Here is a 9201-nt window from a genome sequence, read left to right as displayed (position 1 = left end):
AGGTGCCAGGCAGGAGGCTGGCCATTATGCTTCCAACCACCTGCCTGTTCTCCCTCCTCTCAATCAGCACTCACCAGAGCCCTGACCCTCAATGACTGGCAGGACAACCCACTTTTAAAAGTGCCAATTTTTAGCAGCTGGAAACAATAAACATAGAGGGAGGTGAAGATGCCGGAGAACGGATTTTTCTTTGCCTGTTTTCAAAAGTCGAAAGATGCTCTAGGACTAGGGGACAGGAAGGATGTAATGCAACTAGCTTTGGAAAGCTGGTGCAGCTCCCACCTCGGAGCCGCTGTGTGACGGTTGGTTAGTCCACACACCTCCCCGGGCCTCGGTTTTTACAGCCGTGAAATGAGGAGGTAGAAGTAGATGGTCTTTAACATCCCTTTCGTCTTCCACTTTCTACAATCTTTGTGAGCTGGGAAGATTGACACAGAACTTCATCTTGATTTTATTACGTGCACTTCATCTTCTTGTGACAGAGCCAGCGGCAGCCTGTGCGTGCAGAAGTAAGTGGCTTTCTCTCTGGGGTGATTGAAGAGGCGCAGAAAACCCCAAGTACCTCCCTTACTGTTCAGCCACAGCAAAGGCCTGAAGCTTCCCCGTCCCAGAGCCGGCCCTGGCATCCCAGCGTTGTCCGTCCATGTTCCCGGTCAAATGGCGAGCACCTACATTGCCCACTGCTTCTCACGGAGCAGATCAGCCTGGACTTGCCTCTGGATTCCCTAGGACCCGTACTAGGAATGGGATTCAGCAGAGGCACCATGGCCGGGAAGGGTCCAGGGCCCAGAGCATGGCAGGGGCAGACACGCCGGAGCAGTCGCGTGTGCAGGGGAGCCCTTGAGCAGCAAAGGCTCCGAGCGCAGATGAGGAAGTAGCTCTGAGCCACCTGCACTTGCGAAGTGAGGTGAGTCATCAGATTCATTTGACTCCCCTGATTCTCTTCTCCTCTTCAGGGTGCCCGGTAGGAAGCAGGAGAGTCTCTGACCACCCTCCAGCAGTCCCTCCTCAGTACAAGGAAAGCCTGCCGTTTTAGGCCCCCATCAGCCGTCACAACAAAGAAGACTAGGGAAGCTGGCCATCCTGGAGACGGTGGCCCAATTCTGCTGTGGAGCCGCTGCCCAGAACCACCCAGGGCCCTTGCATCGCAGGGGTTCACGGCTACTCGCACAGCTGCCCCCAGGGCATGGGCTCCTTTCCTCTTCTGGCTGTCGTCTAAGGAGCTGCAGGCCCACTTCAGCTCCCACCCACCCCAAGAGCAAGGCTTAGGTGTCAGGTTGTACTCATCCCCATTTCTGGTGGCTTCAGCTCTTAACCTGTTAAAAAGGAGAAAGGACAACCCGGAGAACTTCCTAGTGCTCCTATGGGGGGTTTATTTATCAATATGGGAGCTGTATGAGGTGTAGGAACAAATGAACCATCCGATAGCCGCCCGAGGTATTATACTACCACACAGCTTCTTAAACACCGACTCCCCTGCCCTGTATTGGAACACATATCACACATGCTCCCACAGACTTTCTTAGAAGGCTAGGCTTGTCTAATCTTTATCTCCTTTGGGAGCGAGGATCAGGGTGTGTTCTGGTGACTGACGAGTGTGTAGATATTAAGTAGAAGTAAAAATAGCAACTGAAGTAAAAACCATCCTTAATGGTATCTTGAAATCTGAAAAGAAACTATCGAAGAGCCTAAGAGAATCAGGTGTGTTTTGTATTTGCTGGGGATAAACAGGAAAGGAACACACATACATGGGGGACCACAAATGTCCCATCACCATCAGCATCTGGGCACCCATCTCCTTGGTCTCCAGAATAAACATCTTAAAAAAAAAATTATTTATTTATTTGGCTGAGCTGGGTCTTAGTTGAGGCACGCAGGATCTTTAGTTGCAGGATCTAGTTCCCTGACCAGGGATCTAACCCGTGCCCCCTGCATTGGGATTGTGGAGTCTTAACCATTGAACTACCAGGGAAGTCCCAAGAGTAAACATCTTGTAAATACCAAAGAGGCCAAAATCCCCATTTCTCCCAGGGGTTCTTCATGGCCCAGCAGGGATTTCTGGGTATGTTGCAAGAGTCTCATTAAACCTTCAAGTTTAACTTGCCTCGCTGGTCTCCCTGCCCTCACTAGTGTAGATTTCCTTTGTAGAAGAATGGGAATTGGGGGAATTTAAAAACTCATAGGAGAGCCCAACAATTTTGCACTGGGATACCAGCCTAGGGCCCAGGGAATTTCCCTAAGGAGCCACAAGGAGACCACAGCTCCTTAATCACTCACTCTGGAGAAGGTCTAGGAATTCAGAGATTCCTGCTAATGAAAGGTCTCCTCAACATCCTGAGGGGTAAAGATGCACTGATTATGTCCATTGTGAAATGCGTGTCTGCAAGAATTCTGAGCACATACCTACCTGCAAATCTACCTGCTTGTCCTCCAAACAAGGTGTCGATTCAATCTGTGCTAAAGCTGAACCATTTGTCTGAACCAGCAAAGACCAGGTCACAGTAGAATATGGGCTTGGAGACACAGAGATGTAGGTTTGAGTCTTGGGTGGGCGACTAAGCGCTGTGTGGCCGTGGCCAAGTCATTTAGCCTGTCCCTGCCTCAGTGTCCTCATGTGCAAATGGGAATAAAACAGAGTCATATGGTCTGGATCCACTGAGTCTGAAGAAGTGGGCAACAAGACTGTGTGACCTCATTTCTGGTAGCAGAAATACCACACACCTCTCCCTGGGGCTCGGTTGTGCGGGTCACTTTGTCCTTACACCTACCTACCCCTGCGCGAAATCTGAAGATGCAATTCCGCCCTGAAGGACCCTCCATCCCCAGCCCACCGGCGCCAACTTGCTCCCCGGCTCTCCCCCACCCCCACCCCCCACCCCACCCCCGCCGGTCCCATTTGGCGCCCTCATTTTCTTCCCTAAAACAGAAAGTATTGCCGCCCTTTTACCAGTGCTCAACTGCAAGGGCAGAATCGTCGCGAAAGCGAGCGGACAAGCGGAGGGCGCTGCCACCCGCCCTTCTATGAGCGCCGGGCTTCCCCGGCGCGCACGGGCCGGGCTCGAGGGCGGCCCGGGCGCCGGAGCTGCCGGCGAACTTTTCCCGTCCGAATTCCAGATCGAGAGCCTGGGAACCACACTCTGCCCAAACGTGTACGCTACGCCGACACCAGGGAGCCGCCCGCAGCCCTGGGGGCTGGGAGAGGGGGGAGAAGGGGAAAGGGATGGGGTGGCAGGAGGTGGAGGAAGGAGGAGATGGGGGGTGAGCGGAGGCGGGGAAGGGGAAGAGTGGGGGGAAGTTGGAGAAAGGAAGGTAGGAGGAGGTGGGGGAGGGGCGGGGGGAGGGGCGGGGTGGGGGAGGGAGAGGTGGGGGAGGGGCGGGGTGGGGGAGGGGCGGAGGTGGGGGGAGGGAGAGGTGGGGGAGGGGCGGAGGTGGGGGAGGGAGGAGATGGGAGGAGGTGGGGGGAAGGAGGTGGGGGGAGGGGGGAAGGAGGCGGAGAGGGTAGCGGGGGAGGGAGGGGGAGGGAGGGGGAGGGAGGGGGAGGGAGGGGAGGGAGGGGGAGGGAGGGGAGGGGGGAGGGGAAGGGAAGGGGGAGGGAGGAGGGAGGGGCGAGGGGGAGGAAGTGGGGGGTAAGAGGAGGGGGGGGCGCGGAGCCCTCCCGGCGGCCAGAGGACCCACGGGTGCGGACTGCGAGCAGTGCTTTGGGACGTTAGGCTCGCACCGCGGAGCTTTCCTAAAGCAGCCAAAAAAAAAAGGAGAAAACAAGCGCCGCCCGCCCCTCCCCGCCCCGCCGGGGCCTGGGCGGCGGCAGCAGCGGCCGCGGCGGGGGCCGCAGCACGCGAGCCGGCGGGCGCGGGGCGCGCGGGGCCGCCGCCGCCGCGCAGTCCGGGAACTGGGCTTCATCAGACTTCCGGGAGAGAGGAGGCGTCTCTTCTCCAAAATCCACCGGACTCCTCTGATGCGCTTTTGTTTTACAGTGGAAAACTACAATAAAAAAAAAAACATAGCCGTGAAAATAAGTGAGATTAAAACCTGTCGGCTTCACTTCCTGGAAGCTTTTTGTTGGGTCTTGAAACTAGGAATCTTTGCGGGTCATCCTTGTAAGTGCCTTTTTAATCCGTTCACACTGATACTTGCGCGTCTGTCCTGCGTGTAACATCCATCATTGGACGCGGGACGTTGTGACATTGTGTTCAGTTGATTTGATGCTGATTTCTGTTTTGGTCGGTTAACGTTGCCTCACTTGGTAACACGACATAAATGCACACACGTTGCAAAAAGAAAGGCACAGAGGGAGAGGTATCTTTTTAATCCTGACGTAAAGTAGATATGAAAATATTCCGTGAGGCGCTGCCAGTACTGAAAAGTGAAGTATTATTTAGACCGTGGAAGTGTTAAAAACAGCAGTAATTCATTGGCTGGTTCATTAACATTTTAAATCATTAATTAATAAGGATGAAAACCCTATTAGTTGTTCTAAACTTATTGTTTTCGAACGTGTATCATTACATCATATGTAGTGGATCACGTTATCAGGTCTGTATGTGAGAGAGAATTTCTGCTCTGAAACAGAGCAGCTTTCATGCTTAAGCACCAAGAAGTTCTTCTTAGGAAATCTCCGGTTTCCTAAGAAATCTGCAATCAGTTAATACAGAGCAGATGTAGGGACTTCCTTGGTGGTCCAGTGGTTAAGACTACCGGCTCTCAATGCAGGGTGCCTGGGTTCCATTGCTGGTCAGGGAACTAGATCCTGCAAGCTGCAACTAAAGATGCCACATGCCACAACTAAGACACAGGGCAGCCAAATAAATAAATAAATATTAAAAAATAAAAATGAAATGAAGCAGATGCAGTAGGGGGTGCTAACCAAAACTGAAAGCTCTTCCCCCAGAGAATTTACTACATTTTCTTTTAAATTGAGACAAGGAATCATTAATTTTATGTTGGCCAATGCCAATCCCATGGGATTGCCATATATACATTACTAATAAAGAAAAAATATCAAACTGTACACTGTAAATATATGCAGTTTACTGCATGTCAATTATATCTCAATAAAAGTTCTTAAAAAATAAAATTAAAAAATAAGAAATAAAATAAATTTGCCAATGCCAATTGAAGATCACTCCGAAACCAGAATGAGGCAGCCCTACAATGGTTAAGTTAATAGAAAGGCCCAATTCAGTTTACAAAAATTTGGCCTTCAGACGGTGTCTCATACACTTGCATAAAGTCAAAGATGATGTGATGCACGTTTTATCACATTAAACCAGCAGCAGTGATAGGACGTACCTTCACGTAAACAGGATGCCCAGACACCCGTTTCATTGAACAATATCCCAGTTACTCCATGTAGCTTAAGCCCCTGGGAGGGAACTGCAGACTAGAGGTTGTGGGGCCGTCCTTGTTTTCCAGACCTGTTTATTTGCCCTTTGAAGTGTGTTTTAAACTTTTGAATTCATTATCTGTATTTAAAAACCAGGATATTTCACAGGGAAAGCTGGACTTGTGGCTTCTCTTTGAAACCTGAGAAGATCTGGAGCAGAGCAGCAGTGTCAGATGTGACAGTCTACACCTCCCCTGTTGTCCTCTTGAGGTACTTGTCTGCCCTGTGCCCGAGTATTCTGCCTCAGACAAACCACTTCATCTAGTGTTCGGCCTTTTTATAAGGATTATTAAAGTCATAGGTGGTTTAGACGCTCTCTGTCTAGACCTCAAATCTGGATTTCCAGAAATTAAAATCTCAAATCTTGATTTCCAGAAATTCATCTTGACAGATTCAACCAATTAGAAACAGAGTCTGTGTACCTTTCCTAAAGGCAGGAAATGTCCCGATTCCCTCCGCTCTGCATTTCCCCAAGATGCAGCGAGACTTAGGGGCACAGTGGTCTCAGGAATTAAACCTAGTTTGGATTCCCACTAGGTAATTGCAGTGCAATGTTAGGCAAGTTATTTACTATCCGTGAGCTTGTTTCCGTAAAAATAGATATAATAAAACTACCCCTTTGAATGACTGAACATTAAGTTGTCTGTAAGCGCATCATAGGAACCACCCAAAATATTAATCTCTCGTGCCCTTGGGATTTCAGATACTAACGCGGATACTTGAGAGAGAATTCTGACTACGTCTTTTTTACTTGTCTGTAAAATCCTACTTTAGGGGAATTCAAACTTTGGTATGTGCAGGAGACTTCCCCTGAGTACTTGCTTCCAATGCTAGTTTCTGGGTCCTGCTTCTAAGATTTTGATGCAGGAAATCCCAAATAGGGCCCTGGGTTTTGACATTTTAACATCTAATTCTGTGGCGCGAGTCCTCAGCCCTCACTCTGACGCTCCTCGTTCTGGGCTTGGCCCTGCTCATTCCAGGGAGTGAGGTGGAGACGGAGGAAGGAGGCCTAGGCCAAGTCCCGACCAGCTTGCTGATCCTGAAGCTCGATCGGATGGCTCCCCGGATCCCCCTTGCCAGCTCCTGGATTCACAGGCATTTACTGAGCGCCTGCTGGAAGCGCCCGGAGCTGGCACCAGGCACGCAAGGCGGATGAAGCAGTTCCTGTCCGTGGGGAGGTCAGGGACATGAATTCCAAGGTCAGGCCTGGCATCTGGGTCCCAGTTTCTGCCTTTCCTACCATCCAGCATGTAATACCGTCCCAAATGACTGCATTCCCAAAGGTCTTTCTTGACATCACTGCTGCCCCCTCCCCTCCCCGCCCCCCCAACCCCGCCCAGGACTGTGCACCCCCATGCCACCTTGCAGCGACTTCTGCGTTACACCAGGACACTTCGCCTAGCCCCGCTTAGGTGCTCATTAGATCTTTGTGGAACTTAATTTCTTTGGACAAATCTGTCTTCTGAAACTTAGTTTATGTTCACTCACTCATCAAATATTTCTAAGCCAGGCACTGTTCCAGAAGCTGGGGATAAGGGCCATGAACAAAATGTAAAATCCCTGCCCACGTGGAACTTCTAGTCCAGTCAGGGAAGAAAGGCCATATAAACAGGCTACTCTGAATTCTTGTGTATTGGGTTGTTATCTGTACCCTGACATTTGCTGCAATCTTGTTTGCTCTGACTGCTACCTCAGTTCCCTGCCAAGTGGCCTTCTTTCCCAACCCTGGTCTACACAGCCCTTACTCAGCGGCGCGTCTATCTGAGGGCAAAGAGCAAACCGGTTATCTTATTGCATCTTGAATCAAAGTGTCTGCATATCTCCTCTAGGCTTTAACCAAGATCAGCCAGTTATTTCCAAATGCCAGAAGCTTCCACAATAAATGCAATTGTATATTTCTTACAGAATATTAGGGAGAAGCCTTGTTAGAAGCCAAGTAACTGTGCTGTCCCATTGTTTGGTTCTGTTATATTGCTTTTCTTTTTAAGCTTCTTAGCTATTATGCCAAATATAAAAGTAACTCTGACTACTTTGCATTCATATTCTGTAGCTTAATTTGAGTAGACGTTTAATAATTTATCAGTAAAAGAGAATCTTACCTTTAGATATGTAATTTTGTGGAGTACATTTTGCTGTATTCTTACTGAGCTCTTTGTATTTTTTCTGGGTCTAGTACTTGTCACAGAGAAATACAAGTCCAATTTTGTTGTAAAAATGAGAGAGGATTTCAGTGTTCCAAGTAGTCTACATAGTGAGTTACATCTGAAAATTCAGGTAAAAGAAGTATAATTTTAATTTCTTCTCTACAGAGGCGATTTTTGTGAAAATGCCCCCAAATGTATTATTTCTATCTCTTTGCATGTGTATATTTTTATTTATTTATTTTTAATTCGTTTATTTGGTTGCTCTGGGTTTTAGCTGCAGCTTGCCGGCTCCTTAGTTGCGGCATGCGAACTCTTGGCTGCAGCATGCATGTAGGATCTAGTTCCCCGACCAGGGATCGAACCCGGGCCCCCTGCATGGGGAGCTTGGAGTCTTAACCACTGCACCACCAGGGAAGTCCCTGCATGTGCATATTTTTATATCTGACCTCTATCTATGATCATCTTTGGATCCCAATTGCATACATTTTATCATTTCCTGAGTCTATATGACTTCCTGTTGAGAAATATGAACTGGGTCAATGGAAATTCTTTGGGAGCCAAACTCAGACACCCAGGATTTCCCTTTGTGCTGTGAAATGCAAGATAAGCAATTTGACTTGGACATAATATCCGTCTCCAATCAAGCACCTGGTGAATAGGCAGGTAGAAGTAAATTGTGTTGGACCATGGATGGTCACTCTAGCGAGTGGACCAGCTGCTGTGGGTCACACAATTTCAGACTGCTCCATCAGAACTTAATTTGAGAGTCTGCATATATGCACCTTTGAAAGTGGCCATCAACAGATGCAACTACCCAGCAGAGAGAATTCAGACTGTGTGTTAATATTATGAACCACACAGTCTGGGCAGCACCCAAAGTTTACTTAGAGAACCTGAAAGGAAAGGAATGACATGCTCCATTCTTTTCTAGTCCTTTTTTCCCCAACGCGGAGTGAGGGTGGAGAGGGGAGGTGGAATAAGGGTGAAAACTTTGAATCCGGGCCTGTGCAAGCTACGATAATAGCTATGAGAAATCCATTTTTGTTTTAACTGGCATTTCCCCCTCACTGAAGTGACATTTAGTGATTGAAATACCTGGAACACACACCATGATTTGGGTGTCTTCTTTACTTTAGGCTAAAGCTGCAGACAGCAGAAGAGAAGGTACAAGGGGCTCAGATCAGATGACGCTGGTAAAGGGAACAAAACAAATGCGAATTTCACAGGCAAAAAAGGTAGCTTCTCCAACTCTAGGCAGTGCTGGGCTGCTCTGAAGTGCTGCATCTTTTATCCAGCCCAGGCTTTCATTCCCCTTAATGACATTGTCAAGTGCTCCCCACCACCTTTTCAGTAAGATCGTTAACAAGCGTGCTGGGACTCCTGCACTTCCCTTTAGTCATTGGTGATAGGATTTCTCCTGGAGTACAGGTACACATAGATTTGTTCACTCTCCTGCTTTTATGATATTATTTTAGAAACTGAGCTGTTAAAGGTTGGGTTTGAACACTTTTTCAACCAGAACTTTAATTAAGGGATCAAAAAGCTTAAGCTCTTGCTTTTTAATAACTGAAACCAGTGTCTATAATTTTTCATATCTAAAATCTGCTTACACTATTATCAGCCCGGCTTCTTTTACTTTCAACTTGTAAAGAAAGTTTTCCTTCTTAAGTTCCC

General features: G+C 48.4%; 1 long non-coding RNA gene across 2 annotated transcripts; it reads left to right on the top strand.

Annotated features, from left to right (window-relative positions):
* The first annotated feature begins 3044 nt into the window (after positions 1–3044).
* LOC130835858 (uncharacterized) lies at positions 3045–7708 on the top strand. Of its 2 annotated transcripts, XR_009049056.1 has the most exons (4): positions 3045–3149; positions 3975–4097; positions 5480–5593; positions 6364–7708. It is a non-coding gene; the product is annotated as an uncharacterized LOC130835858 (long non-coding RNA). The 2 variants fall into 2 exon arrangements; XR_009049055.1 differs by lacking the exon at positions 3045–3149 and having other exon boundaries at positions 3896–4097.
* Positions 7709–9201: the final 1493 nt, after the last annotated feature.

This window comes from Hippopotamus amphibius, chromosome 14 (assembly GCF_030028045.1).
Source record: "Hippopotamus amphibius kiboko isolate mHipAmp2 chromosome 14, mHipAmp2.hap2, whole genome shotgun sequence".
Taxonomy (NCBI): domain Eukaryota; kingdom Metazoa; phylum Chordata; class Mammalia; order Artiodactyla; family Hippopotamidae; genus Hippopotamus; species Hippopotamus amphibius.
Note: the sequence above shows the minus strand (reverse complement) of the source record. Positions and strands in the feature narration are given on the sequence as shown.